General features: G+C 47.8%; 1 protein-coding gene, 1 long non-coding RNA gene and 1 pseudogene across 3 annotated transcripts in view; 2 read left to right on the top strand and 1 right to left on the bottom strand.

Annotated features, from left to right (window-relative positions):
- Nucleotides 1-402, bottom strand: part of LOC308235068 — a 45,686-nt gene extending 45,284 nt beyond the window's left edge. The window contains exon 1 of the long non-coding RNA XR_013959162.1: nt 306-402. This is a non-coding gene — a long non-coding RNA (uncharacterized lncRNA). The remainder of the gene's footprint in view (nt 1-305) is intronic.
- A 53-nt stretch (nt 403-455) lies between these two features.
- The window catches only part of ZNF565 (zinc finger protein 565), an 89,327-nt gene continuing 75,968 nt past the window's right edge, over nt 456-13,814 (top strand). The window contains exon 1 of the mRNA XM_080643700.1: nt 456-908. The gene's annotated coding sequence lies outside the window, so the exon portion shown is untranslated. The remainder of the gene's footprint in view (nt 909-13,814) is intronic.
- Nucleotides 4,983-12,280, top strand: LOC308235975 (heterogeneous nuclear ribonucleoproteins A2/B1-like; annotated as a pseudogene). The gene is made up of 2 exons: nt 4,983-5,003; nt 11,171-12,280. The product of its transcript is annotated as a heterogeneous nuclear ribonucleoproteins A2/B1-like (transcript).

Below are 13,814 nucleotides of genomic sequence, written 5' to 3'. Positions count from 1 at the left end.
AGCACTTTAGACAAGGGGAAGTGCTTCTCAAATGTTATTACCTCAATGCTGGTCTCCCATAGCTCCCTCTCAAACTCATCGATACACAATCCTGCAACCAGTTTCTCACTCAATAACCTCAATCATCAGGTCAAACAGGTTCACACACGCTCGAATCCTCCTCAGAGCCCCCCCCCACCCCCTCCCCCACAGGCAGGCCAGAAGCTCTTAAACCCACTCCCTCTCCCCCGCGCCGTACCCCAATACACCCGGAATCTCCCCTTTAACTTCCCGGACCCGACCGGCCCAAGACCCCCACATCCCACCTCCTACTTTCACGCCACGTGGACCCAGGGGCCGGCTGACCAGAAGACAAAGACCAAAATGTCCACTCAGTGCGCTGCGCCTGCGCATCCGGTGTGTGTGTGGGGGGGGGGGGGGGCGGGGGCGGGGCCTACCGAGCACTCCCACAATTCTCCGCGAAGCAGCACGCACAGTTACCACCGCCAGGCCCAGGGTGGTATCAGATTACCTTCTAGCAGCAATGCCGCTTTTCCAGTTTTGGACTACATTTCCCTTAAGGCTTTGCTGGTCGACACTCTGCCTTTGTCCTATGCGAACTTGACTACCTCTTTCTATCATTATGGCGCTCTCGAGGTGACTAGACTTGCCTTGGAGGAAGATCAGCTCAATCCTGGTGTTAGGTTTGGATCGGGGACTCCCTCTTTGAAGTCTCCCGAGTGCCGTGTCTAACGAGCCAAACTCAAATTCTGAAATGCGAGGACGTCATCTTGTTTGGTTGGTCCGGATCTGGACTACGTTTCCCAGAGACCACAGCGGCCCAACATTACGTCTCTCAACGTGGTGGCAAGATCGTTAAGATAAGTTAGTTCCGCAGGGACCCGGACGCTACCAAGGGGAGGCCGAAGGTGAGGGGTCTGGGAATCCGGGGCGGGATGGGGCGTGTCCAGAGTTTCAAGTCTTTGCGCGCTGGCGGTAGCGGGCTGAGAATGCCAGATTCGGAGTATTTGTAGCTGTGCTTGGGTGACTGTGAGGGTCCGGTTGTGTTCACCTTTCTTCAGGGTATGTGTCTGTTGTGCTTTTGTAATCAAGTGTGATGCTGTGTTGGAGCGTGGTTTGGTCCTTGTGACTGTGTCCCCGTTGTGTACGTAGGACCGCACGCCTTGTTCTTGGAAGTGTGAGTGTGATGGGTTCTGGTATCTGGGTTATGATTGCATGTCTCCAAGGTGGGTGTATGGTTGCGTGATGTTGTGACCGTGTGTGGTACCATGTGTAACTGTGTGTCTGCGACTGTGTGATGACACTGCGTGTGTCCCTTGGGGTGTGGTGTGAGGGTGTCGTTTGTCTTTGCCTGTGTGTGACTGTGTCTCCAGAGTAAATGTTGGATTGTGACTGGTTAACATTGAGTTGGCCGGAGTAGAGTGCCAGTAATTTTGTGTATCCTCTAAGTGGGTATGTACTTGTGACTGCTGGGAATTTGTGGGTTTTGGTTTAGGAAGTCTGTGACTATATGAGAGTGACTTTGTGTGTCATGGTGGTGAGAATGTGTGACTTTGTGTCTTCTTAGTAGATGTGAGATTATGACTGTGTCTATGATTGTGTGGTTGTGTCCTGTGTGTCTCAAGAGTGGGTGTGTGGTTATGTTTTTGTGTAACTGACAATTTATGCAGCACCAAGTGTATGGGTGTGAGGTGCCTGTGACTCCAGTGCTCTGATCACTGCAGAACCTGTGAAGTTAGGGCAGACTGTGAGAACCTCAGCCCTAAACTGCAACACTGCGATTGGGCAGGATGGCAGGTCTTCCCTGATTTCCTTCCTTAGTGTGGGAGGATAGGGAGATGACCCTTCAAAAATGTCTTGCTCTCTCATGATTCCTTTTTCTTGACTCTTCTCCAAGAGAGATGTTGAGAGGAGAAGAATTGCTATTGATATAGATTTCCCATATACTCTTAACCCAGCTTCTCTTTATGTTAACATTTTACATAATCACAGTACCTGATCAAAACCAGATTAACAATGATACACTATTAATAACTAATCTACATACCGTATTCAAATTTTATCAATGTCCCTCAGTGTCCTTTTTCTGGACAAGGATCCAATCCATGATCATATATTGCAGTTAGTTGGTAAGTCTCCTTAGTCTTCTTCATCTGGCACAGTTCCTCATTCTTTGTCTTTCATGACCTTAACACTGGACGAGAACTGGCCATTTATTTTGTAAAGTATGCAGTATAGAATGTTCCTCAAATTGAGGTTGTCTGCTGCTTCCTCATTATTAAATTCAGACTGTGCATTTGAGGCAAGAATATCCCAAAAGTGATATGTTCTCAGTGCATTATATCAAGAGACCCATGAAGTCAATTTGTTTCATTACTAGTGGTGTTAACTTTAATCACTTGATTACAGTGGTGTCTCCACAATTTTTTCCATTATAATTAAAGTGTCTAATGGAGAAATATTTTAAATCTATATAAATATCCTGTTTCTCATCCTATTTTCGCCTACTAATCTTAATCCATTGATAATTCTTACCTGAATATGTTATTGCCAGCTATTTGCCAAATGGTGATTTTTTTTGTTTGTTTCCATCATTCCTTCTTTATTTATTAACTAGAGGCCCGCTGCATGAAATTTGTGCAGGGGGTGTGTGTCCCTCAGGCCAGCCTGCACCCTCTCCAATCTGGGAGCCCTTGAGGGATATCCAACTGCCTGTTTAGGCCTGATCCCAGTAGGATTGGGCCTAAACGGGCAGTCGGACATCTCTCTCACAATCCAGGACTGCTGGCTCCCAACTGCTTGCCTGCCTGCCTGCCTGCCTGATTGCCCCTAACCGCTTCTGCCTGCCAGCCTGATCACCCCCTAACCACTCCCCTGCCAGCCTGATAGATGCCTAACTGCTCCCCTGCCAGCCTGATAGCCCCTAACTGCCCTCCCCTGCCAGCCTGGTCAACCCTAACTGCCCTCCCCTGCCAGCCAGGTTGGCCCTAACTGCCCTCCCCTGCAGGCCTGGTCACCCCCAACTGCCCTCCCCTGGTGGCCTGGTCACCCCTAACTGCCCTCCCCTGCAGGCCTGGTCCCCCCCCAACTGCCCTTCCCTGCAGGCCCGGTCGCCCCCAACTGCCCTCTTCTGCTGGCCCGGTCACCCTTAACTGCCCTCCCCTGCTGGCCTGATCGCCCCCAACTGCCCTCCCTTGCAGGCCTGGTCCCTCCCAACTGCCCTTCCCTGCTGGCATGGTCACCCCTAACTGCCCTCCCCTGCAGGCCTGGTCACCTCCAACTACCCTCCCCTGCAAGCTTAGTCCCTCCCAACTGACCTCACCTGCTGACCATCTTTTGGTGGCCATCTTGTGTCCACATGGGGGCGGCCATCTTTGACCACATGGGGGCAGGCGGCCATCTTGTGTGTTGGAGTGATGATCAGTTTGCATATTACCCTTTTATTATATAGGATTGGAATCCTGTTAGAGGTTTTCCTTCTCTCCCATTTACTATCTACCTAATAAAAGAGTAACATGCTAATTGACCGTACCTTCACGATGCCCACCAGCCAATTAGGAGTGAATATGCAAATTAACCCAACAAATATGGCGGGTTAATTTGCATATACAGTCGCTGAGCCTCCGGGACCGGGAGGGACACTTGCATCATCGCCATGGTGATGATGCAAGGCGTTCTGCACCACCCTAGCCGCTCCGGGCCTCTGGGCAGCATGGGAAGGCAGAAAGGCTGCTCCAGGCCGGAGCGGAAAGGTAGCTCCAGCCCAAGCGAAGGCGGTGCCGGCAGTCAGGTGAAGGAAGGCCCATTCTTGCATGAATCTTGTGCATCGGGCCTCTAGTATTACATAAGTATATACTGGTAAATTGTTATTCTATAGGTTATGATCCATTAGTATCACTATTTTGTTGCTCAAATTATTCCAAATGTGGCCACTGGGAGCCCCTTTGAGTTGGCTCCTGTGTTATTTCAATGTGTTCTCCTTTTCTCTTTCCCTTTCTCTCTCCTTCTCTCACCTCTCTCTTGATTTCTTTTAGTACTTATTTTCATGCACCACAATATATGTTCCAAGCTGATACTGTACTTTCTCAGCCCCAGCCCTGGAATCAGATTCCCAAGGAGCACTAGTTCCTTTAATCAGAAAACTAGAGGCCTAGGGGCTCGGCCCTCGCAGCCACAATGGCTTGCCTCGGCCCTTGCAGCCCCAGCTTTGTCCGGAAGGATGTCCAGAAGGTCATTTGGCTGTCCAGTCTAATTAGCATATTACGCTTTTATTATTATAGACTAGAGGCCCGGTGCATGAATTTGTGCACCAGTGGGGTACCTTGGCCTGGCCTGAGGGATCGGGCCGAAACCAGCTCTCTAACATCCCCTGAGGGGTCCCAGATTGCGAGAGGGTGCAGGCCAGGCTGAGGGACCCCATTGGTACATGATTGGGGCTGAGAGGGATGCAGGAGGTTGGACAGCTGGGGAGGGACCATGGGAGGTCTCCAGGGAATTTCTGGCCTGTCTTGCTCAGTCCCAATTGGCCAGATCCCAGCTGCAAGCTAACCTACCGGTCAGAGCATCTGCCCCTTGGTGGTCAGTGCAGATCATAGCAAGCAGTTGAGCGGCCTTAACATATCATTAGCATATTATGCTTTGATTGGTTGAAAGGCTGACCAGTCGACCAGACACTTAGCATATTAGGCTTTTATTATGTAGGATAATGTGCTTAAATAAAACTTATTAGAGACTTTCAATAATTGTTATGTAACTTCACATATAATGCAAAAATATTACAACTGGATACTTCCATTTCCATTTTTGCTATAGTCGTATATTTTATTTCTAAATATGTTTAACCCACACATGCTTTTTTCCCTCTTTTAAATATATTTTTTATTGTTGATAGTATTACAGATATCTCTTGTTTTCTCCCCTTGCCCCCTCCTCCCAATCCCTTTCCACTCCCCAAAGTCTTCACTACTCTATTGCCCGTGTCCATGGTCTGTGTATATAAGTATGTAAGTTCTTTGGTTTATCTCTTCAAGGTATGCCAGTCTGTTCCATGCTTCCTTGCTTCGGGTCTTATTTTGTTGCTCAATTCATTTTGTTCATTAGATTCCATAATAAGTGAGATCATGTGATATTTGTCTTTCTCAGTTTGGCTTATTTCACTTAGCATTATATTTTCCAGGTCCATCCATTCTGTCCCAAAGGGTAAGAGATCCCTCTTTTTTACAGCTGCGTAGTATTCCAGTGTAAATGCCCCAAATCTTTTTTATCCTTTCATCTACTGATGGGCACTTGGGCTGTTTCCAAATCTTAGCTATTGTAAATAACGTTGCTATGAACATAGGGGTGCATGTATTCTTTCCTGATTGGTGTTTTGGGATACTAGTGGCCCAGTGCACGAAATTCATGCACAGGGGTGGGGGTGTCCCTCAGCCCGGCCTGCACCCTCTCCAATCTGGGACCCCTCGGGGGAACATCCCTCTTGCAATCTAGGACTGCTGGCTCCTAACCGCTCACCTGCCTGCCTGCCTGCCTGCCTGATTGCCCCTAACCACTCTGCCTTCCAGCCTGCTCGCCTTCAACTGCCCCCCCCCGCTGCCCTGCTTGCCCCCAACTGCCCCCTGCCAGCCTGATCACCCCCAACTGCCCCCCCTGCCAGCCTGCTTGCCCCCAACTGCCCCCCTGCCGGCCTGCTCGCCCCTACCTCCCTCCCCACTGGCCTGCTCGCCCCCCTGCTGGCCTGTTCACCCCCAACTGCTCCCCACCAGCCTGATTGCCCCCAACTGACCCCCACTGATGGCCTGCTTGCCCCCAATTGGCTACCCCTGCCAGCCTGCTCACCCCTAACTGCCCCCCCTCCGCCGGCCTGATCGCCCCCAAAGGCCCCCCCACCGGCCTGATCACACACAACTGCCGTCCCATTTTGGCCTTATCCCCCACAACTGCCCTCCCTCTTGGCCCCTAACCTCCTCTACCTCAGCCCCACCACCATGGCTTTGTCCAGAAGAACGTCCAGAAGGTCTCCTGGAAGGCCTCCCAGTCTAATTAGCATATTACCCTTTTATTAGTATAGATAGAGGCCTGGTGCACAGGTGGGGGCTGGCTGGTTTGCCCTGAAGGGTGTCCCAGATTAGGGTGGGTGTTCCCTTGGGGGGCGGGACAGCCTGGACAAGGGGCCTGTGGTGGTTTGCAGGCTGGACACGCCCCCATTGAGGTGGGGGTCCACACTGGGGATGGTGCCGGCCTGGGCGAGGGGCTGGGGGAGTTTGCAGGCCAGCCACGCCCCCATGAGGTTAGGGTCCCCACTGGGGGGCATGGCCAGCCTGGGTAAGGGGCTGAGGGTTCTTTTCAGGCTGGCCACACCCCCTTCAGGGGCGGCCCCACTGGAGTGCCTAGCCAGCCTGGGTGAGGGGCTGATAGCTGTTTGCAGGCTGGCCATGCCCCCCAGCGGGAACCCTCACCCCATGGGGGCAGGGCCAGCCTGGGTAAGGGGCTGAGGGCCATTTTCAGGCTGGCCACACCTCCCAGCAGGGACCCTCACCCCAATGGTGGCGTGGCCAGCCTAGGTGAGGGGCTGAGGGCCATTTACAGGCCCCTCCCTCGGCGGCTGGCCTGGGCAACCCAAGCCTCCTGCGCGCTCAGGCCGGCTGCGTGGCCGCCGCCCACAGGCCCTTCCCTTCAGCGGCCAGCCCAGGCGGGCAGGAAGCTTGGCTTCCTCCATAGCCAGGGACAACCCAAGCCTCCCGCCCACTCCAGCTGGCTCTGTGGCAGCCGCCGTCTTTGTCCCACTAATTGGCATATTCCCTCCTGATTGGCTGTGGGCATCGCAGAGTGACGGTCAATTACCATATTCCTCTCTTATTAGTATAGACTAGAGGCCCAGCATGCAAAATCACACAAGACCGCAGACCCGCTGCATGTGCCAGCAGAACCCCAGACCCACCACACCAGCGGGACCCCAGACCTCACCACCACCGCCACAGGCCTCACAAGCTCATTTTTGCCTGGCTGGTTCCCATTCCTCTCTCTCCAGTGTTGAGTGTCTGAGCCATTGGCTGCTCCGAACCGTTTGGCTCTTTCCCTTAGTAACAGCTTTTACCTTCTGACTCAATTCGCCCTTCCCCCCGGCTCCGCCTCCCTCCGCTGCCGGCCGCATGTGCCTTCGCCCCTCCCCCTGTGACGGGAACTCCTCTGCTCGCCACCTGGGGACCCACACTGCACTCCCCGCCCCTGCCTGCCCAGCACCCATCCCCCATGCCCTCTTTGCCATGTGGCCCCGCCCACTCGCCTCCCGCCTTGCTGCTATCGGAGCCTGTGGGCTGCAGGACCGAGAGGTGCTCCATGCACCTCCTGGTGACTGGTCTTTGGTCGTTACGACCACTGGCTTTTTATATATATAGACTAGAGGCCTGGTGCACGAAATTTGTGCACGAGGGGGTCCCTCAGTCCGGCCTGCACCCTATCCAATCCGGGACACCTCAGGGGATGTCCGACTGCCTCTCTCAACCCAGGACCGCTGGCTCCTAACCGCTCACCTGCCTGCCTAATCACCCCTGACCACCTCTGCCTGCCTCCCTGATCGCCCCTGACTGCTCCCCTGCTTGCCTGATTGCCCCTAACCGCCTCTGCCTCGCCCCACACCCGAGACCCAGGATTCCCTCCCTCTGTCTGGCTGCAGGCACCCAGGACCCAGGTCAGTTTTGCCCAGACCTGCCACAGCCGCAGGGGACCTTGGGCTTCATCTGGGCCACAGCCGCAGGCGCCCGGGACTGCAGGGTGGGCAGCTTGTCTCACTCCCAGGCCACAGGCGCTGGCGCCCGGGACCATGGGGCGGGCGGCTTGTCCCTCTCCCAGGCCGCAGCCTGGCTGGTCCCCATTTCTCTCTCCCCAGTGTTGAGTGTCTGAGCCCTTATGGCTTGATGGCATGAGGGCGTGACAACCATTTGCATATTAGCTCTTTATTATATAGGATGGTATTTAGAAATCAAGATTAGATATGCTCATTGCTACTGGGATGTCTTCGCTTCTGCACCCACTCAACTATGAAATAAATGTATGTATCTATACACACACACCTGTATTTATCTGCAAGTATACCTATACAGATAATCCATGATTTCATATGATGTCACCTGTTCTGTTTCAACACAACAGGGTTTATTCTTACAACCTTCATTTCTTTTTTTCTTTTTTGTAATTCCTTTCTCTGACAGTGAAAAACTTGGCTCTGTTTAACCACAATATATTTTTGGCTCAGTCCTGAGTAGAAAATAGTTTAAGAATTGCTAACCATAATCCCATACCCCATACAGTTCTTTTTGTCTTTAGTCTTTTTGAGTATGTGAAACATTAACATTGTTCTAAAAGTCAGAATTAGACAAAATGACATACTCAGTCACTCCTCCATCATTTCTTCTCTCCCAACCCCATTACCCCATTTATTTTAAATATATTCTGATTGATTTCAGAGAGGAAGGGAAAGGGAGTGAGAGATAGAAACATCAATAATGAGAGATTCATTGTGCCCCCACCAGGAATCGAACCGTGATCTCCTGGTCCAAAGGCAGACACTCAGCCACTGAGCCACACCAGCTGGGCACATTCCCCCATTCTTTTCACACTGTATCCAGTCACCCAATGTAGGTTATCAATGTCATCAATTTGTTAGGGGTTTTTATGGATAAATATTCATAACATAAAATTTACTATTTTAACTATTTTTTAATTTTTTTATTGCTTTCAGAGAGGAAGGGAGAGGGAGAGAGAGATAGAAACATCAATGATGAGAGAGAATCATCGATTGGCTGCCTCCTGCATGCCCCTCACTGGGGATCAAGCCTGCAACCCCAGTATGTGCCCTTGACCGGAATTGAACCTGGGACCCTTCGGTACGCAGAGCGACGCTCTGTCCACTGAGCTAAACCAGCTAGGGCTATTTTAACTATTTTTAAGTGTAATGTTCAGTGGCATTAAGAAAGCAAAGCATTATTGCACAGCCATCACCACCACCCATCTTCAAACTTTTTTCATCTTTTAAAAATGAAACTCTATACCCATCCTATATAATAAAAGGCTAATATGCAGCCCTGGCCGGTTTGGCTAAGAGTATCGGCCTGTAGACTGAAGGGTCCCAGATTCGATTCTGGCCAAGGGCACATGCCTGGGTTGCGGGCTCGATCCCCAGTAGGGGGTGTACAGGAGGCAGCCGATCAATGATTTTCTCTCATCATTGATGTTTCTATCTCTCTATCCCTCTCCCTTCATCTCTAAAATCAATAAAAATATATTTTTTTAAAAAAGGCTATTATGCAAATCGACCGAACGGCAACACGCACTGACCACCAGGGGGCAGATGTTCAGTGCAGGAACTAACCCCTGGTGGTCAGTGCGCTCCCACAGGGGGAGTGCCGCTCAGCCAGAAGTTGGGCTCATGGCTGGCGAGCGCAGTGGCAGCGTCAGGAGAGGCTCCCACCACTGCCACTGCACTAAGGAGCCTCTACCGCCTAAGCCGGCAGTTGGACATCCCCCAAGGGGTCCGGTACTGCAAGACCCTAACCCTAACCCAAACCCAAACCCTAAACCCTAACCCTAAATGTCATGTACTGGGCCCCTAGTTAAACAATAACTCTCCAGTCCCCCCACACCCCTCTAGCCCCTGGAAACGACCATTCTGCTCTTTATAAACTAGACTATTCTAGGGACCTCATGCAAGTAGAATCATACAGTATTTGCCATTTTGTGACTGGCTTATTTCACTTAGCATTAATATCTTCAAGATTCATCCATGTTGTAGCATGTATCAGAATCTCCTTCCTTTTAAAGTCTGGATAATATTTCTTTGTACACATAAACCACATTTTGTTTATCCACTCATCTGTCAATGAACACTTGGGTTGCTTCCATCTTTTGGCTCTTGTGAATATTTGGCTATGAACATGGATTTACAATATTCGTTCGAGTCCCTCCTTTCACTTATTTTGGGTATATACCCAGAAGTGGAATTGCTGGATCACATGGTAGTTCTGTTTAATTTTTTGAAGAATCATATTTTCTACAGCTGCTGCACAATTTTATATTTCTACCAGCAGTGCACAAGAGTTCCAATTTCTCCACATCTTTGCCAGTGCTTATTTTCTGTTTTTTTTTTGGTTTTGTTTTTGTTTTATTTTAAATAATAGCCATCCTATTGTGAAGTGGTATCTCATATGATGTTAATTTGCATGTCCCTAATGATTAGTGATGTTGGGAATCCTTTCTTGTGCTTATTGGTCATTTGTGTATCTTTGGAGAAATGTCCTTTGCCTATTTTTTAATCGGGCTGTTTGTTTTTTGTTGTTGAGTTGTCGGAGTTCTTTCTATATTCTGAATATCAATCCCTTACCAGATATATGATTCATAAATATATCTTCCCATCCCATTGGTTTGCCTTTTCACTCTGTTGGTAGTGTCTTTTGAGGCACAAAAATGTTCTTAATTTTTTTAGAGGGAGGAAGGAAGAGAGAATGAGAGAAACATCAACGTGAGAGAGAAACATCAATACGCAAGCATATCATTGATTGGCTACCTCCTGCACACCCCCTATGGGGGATCAAGCTGTAACCCCTGCATGTGCCCTGAGTGGAAATTGAACCAGCAACCTTTTGGTGCATGAGATGACACCCAACCAACTGAGCCATACCAGGCAGGGCAGAAGTTTTTAGTTTTTTGTTTTGATGAAGTCCACAACATACCTGTTTTTCTTTTGCCTGTGCTTTTGTTGTTCTATTCAAAAAATTGCTAAATATAATGTTATGAAGATATTTCTCTCTTTTCTTCTAAGGGTTTCATAGTATTGGTTCTTATGGTTAGATCATTGATCCATTTTGAGGTATTTTTTATGTGGTATTAGGTAAGGGTCCAACTTCATTCTTTTGCATGTGAATATCTAGTTTTCCCATCATCATTTGTGGAAAAGACTCTCCTTTCTCCCTTTGAATGGTCTTGGCTCCCTTGTTGAAAATAATTTGACTAGCAGCAGCGTCAGCTGACTGTGCGAACGTGCCTTGTTGTTTCTCCAGTGGCAGCAGTTCTTACTACAGTGCCAGGACAAGTCCGGTTCACGTTAGACCTCGATCTCTCTCATCTCGCTCAACTGTGGGAAATGCGGCTGAAGCAAATGAGTCCGGGATGGAGATAGAAAAAGGAACAGTTCTGTAAACTCTGTATTGGTGGCTCGAGCTTTGAAACCACAGAAGAAAGTTTGAGGAACTACTATGAGCAATGGGGGAAACTTACAGTATGGTAATGAGAGATCCTACAATCAAAAGATCAAGAGGATTTGGTTTTGTAACTTTTTCATCCGTGGCTGAGGTTGTTGCCGCCATGGCTGCAAGACCTCATTCAATTGATAGGAGAGTGGTTGAGCCAAAACGTGCTGTTGCAAAAGAGGAATCTGGAAAGCCAGGGGTTTATGTAACTGTGAAGAAGCTGTTTGTTGGTAGGACTAAAGATAATAGTGAGGAACATCATCTTAGAGATTACTTTGAGGAAAATGGAAAAATTGATACCATTGAGATAATTACTGATAGGTAATCTGGAAAGAAGAGAGGCTTTGGATTTCTTATTTTTGAAGACCATGATCCTGTGGATAAGATTGTATTGCAGAAATATCATACCATTGATGGTCATAATGCAGAAGTAAGACTTTGTCTAGACAAGAAATGCAGGAAGTTCAAAGTTCTAGAAGTGGAAGAGGAGGCAACTTTGGTGGAGATTCTTGAGATGGCATTGGAAATTTTGGACCAGGACCAGGAAGTAACTTTAGAGTAGGATCTGATGGCTATGGAAGTGGTCATAGATTTGAGGATAGCTATAATGGGTATGGAAGTGGCAGTTTTGGAGGTAGCCCTGGTTATGGAGGAGAAAAAGGAGGATATGGTGGTGAAAGATCTGAATATGACAACCAGGTTGGGGGCTATGGAGGTAGTTATGGTAACCATGAAGGAGGAAATTACAGAAATGGAAATTATAATGATTTGGACATTATAATCAGCAACCATCTAACTATGGTCTAATGAAGAGTGGAAATTTGGGTGGTATCAGGAACAAGGGGGGACCATATGATAGCGAAAACTATGGTCCTGGAGGAAGTGGGGCTTTGGAGGGAGAAGCTGATATTGAGCTTCTTCCTATTTGCCATGGGCTTCACTCTATGAATAGGAAAGGATGCAAGCCCAGAGGTAACAGAACAGCTTCAGGTTATCGAAATAACAATAGTAAGGAAACCCTTATCTCAGTCATGCATTAAGTATGCAGTGGTATAGCGGAAGACACCAGAACAGATGCTGAAAGCCATTTTGTGAATGTATTGGATTATTGAATAACATTACCTTACTGTGGAGGAAGGATTGTAAAAAAAAAAAAATGCAGTTTAAGACAGTTTCTTAGCTTTTTAGTTGTTTATGTCTAGTGGTCTTTGTAAGAGTGTAGAAACATTCCTTCTTTGATAATGTTGAATTTGTAAGTTTCAGGTGACATGTGAAACCTTTTTAAAGATTTTTCTAAGTTTTAAAAAGCTATTAGCCAGGATCATGGTGTAATAAGACATAACGTTTTTCCTTTAAAAAGAATTTAATTCATGTGTAGAGTTAAGAAGCTGTTGTACATTTCTGATTTAATAAAATAATTCTAAAGGGAAAAAAATAATTTGATCATATATATGAAGGTTTCTATTATATTACACTAGAGGCCCAGTGCACGAAATTTGTGTACGGGTAGGGTCCCTAGGCCTGGCCGGAGATCAGGGCCAATCGGGGCCTTCCTTCCCCCAGCTGCTGGCTCCTGTCTGGGGTCTTCCTTCAATCTGTGCCACCGCCCCCCCTCCCCCCCGGTGGTCAGCGCACATCATAGTGAGCGGTCAAACTCCCAAGGGGACAATTTGCATAGTAGCCTTTTATTATATAGGATTTGTCTAGATAGCTGTCCTTTTGTCAGTACCACATTGCTTTTGTCAGTACCACATTGTTTTCATTACTATAGCTTTGTAGTAAATTTTGAAATCAGTAACTGTGAAACCTCCAACTTTGTGCTTGTCCAAAGTTGTTTTGCCTATTCAAGGTTCATTGAGATTCTATGTGAATTTTATAATGGACTTTTATATTTCTGAAAAAAAGATCATTGGAGTTTTGATAAGAATTGCATTGAATATGTGTATCACATTAGGTAGTATTAACATCTATTTTGGTCAGCCCAGGCTGCCATAACAAAATACCATATACTAGGTGACTTAAACAACAGAAATTTATTTTCTCAGTTTTGGAGGCTGGAAGTCGGAGGTCAAGGTGCCAGCATAGTTGGATTCTGGTGAGGCTTCTCTTCCTAGCTTATAGAAGACCATCTTCTTGCTGAGTCCTCATATGGTGGCAGAGAGAGAGTGAGTCCTCTCTGGTGTCACTTCTTATGGGACACTAAGACTGTCATGTCAGGATCTCACCCTTAAGACCTCATTTAATATTAATTACTTTTACAATGACACTATCTCCAAATACAATGACATTAAGGGTTAGGGTTTCAACATATGAATGGGGGAAAGGGAGGGAGACACAATTCAGTCCATAGCAGCATCTTAGGTCTTTCAGTCCTTAAATACAGAATGTCTGTTTGTCTTTCACTTCTTTTAGTGATGGTTTGTATTTTTCAATGTGTAGTCTTTTGCTTTCTTGGTTAAGATTATTTCTATTTTGTTCTTTTTCATACTGTCATAAATGGAATTGTTTTTGTTAGTGTATAGAAATGCAACTCGTGTGTGTTGATTTTGTATCCTGAACCTTTGCTAAATTCAT

The sequence above is a fragment of the Plecotus auritus genome (assembly GCF_963455305.1).
Source record: "Plecotus auritus genome assembly, chromosome: 10".
Classification (NCBI taxonomy): Eukaryota; Metazoa; Chordata; class Mammalia; order Chiroptera; family Vespertilionidae; genus Plecotus; species Plecotus auritus.
Note: the sequence above shows the minus strand (reverse complement) of the source record. Positions and strands in the feature narration are given on the sequence as shown.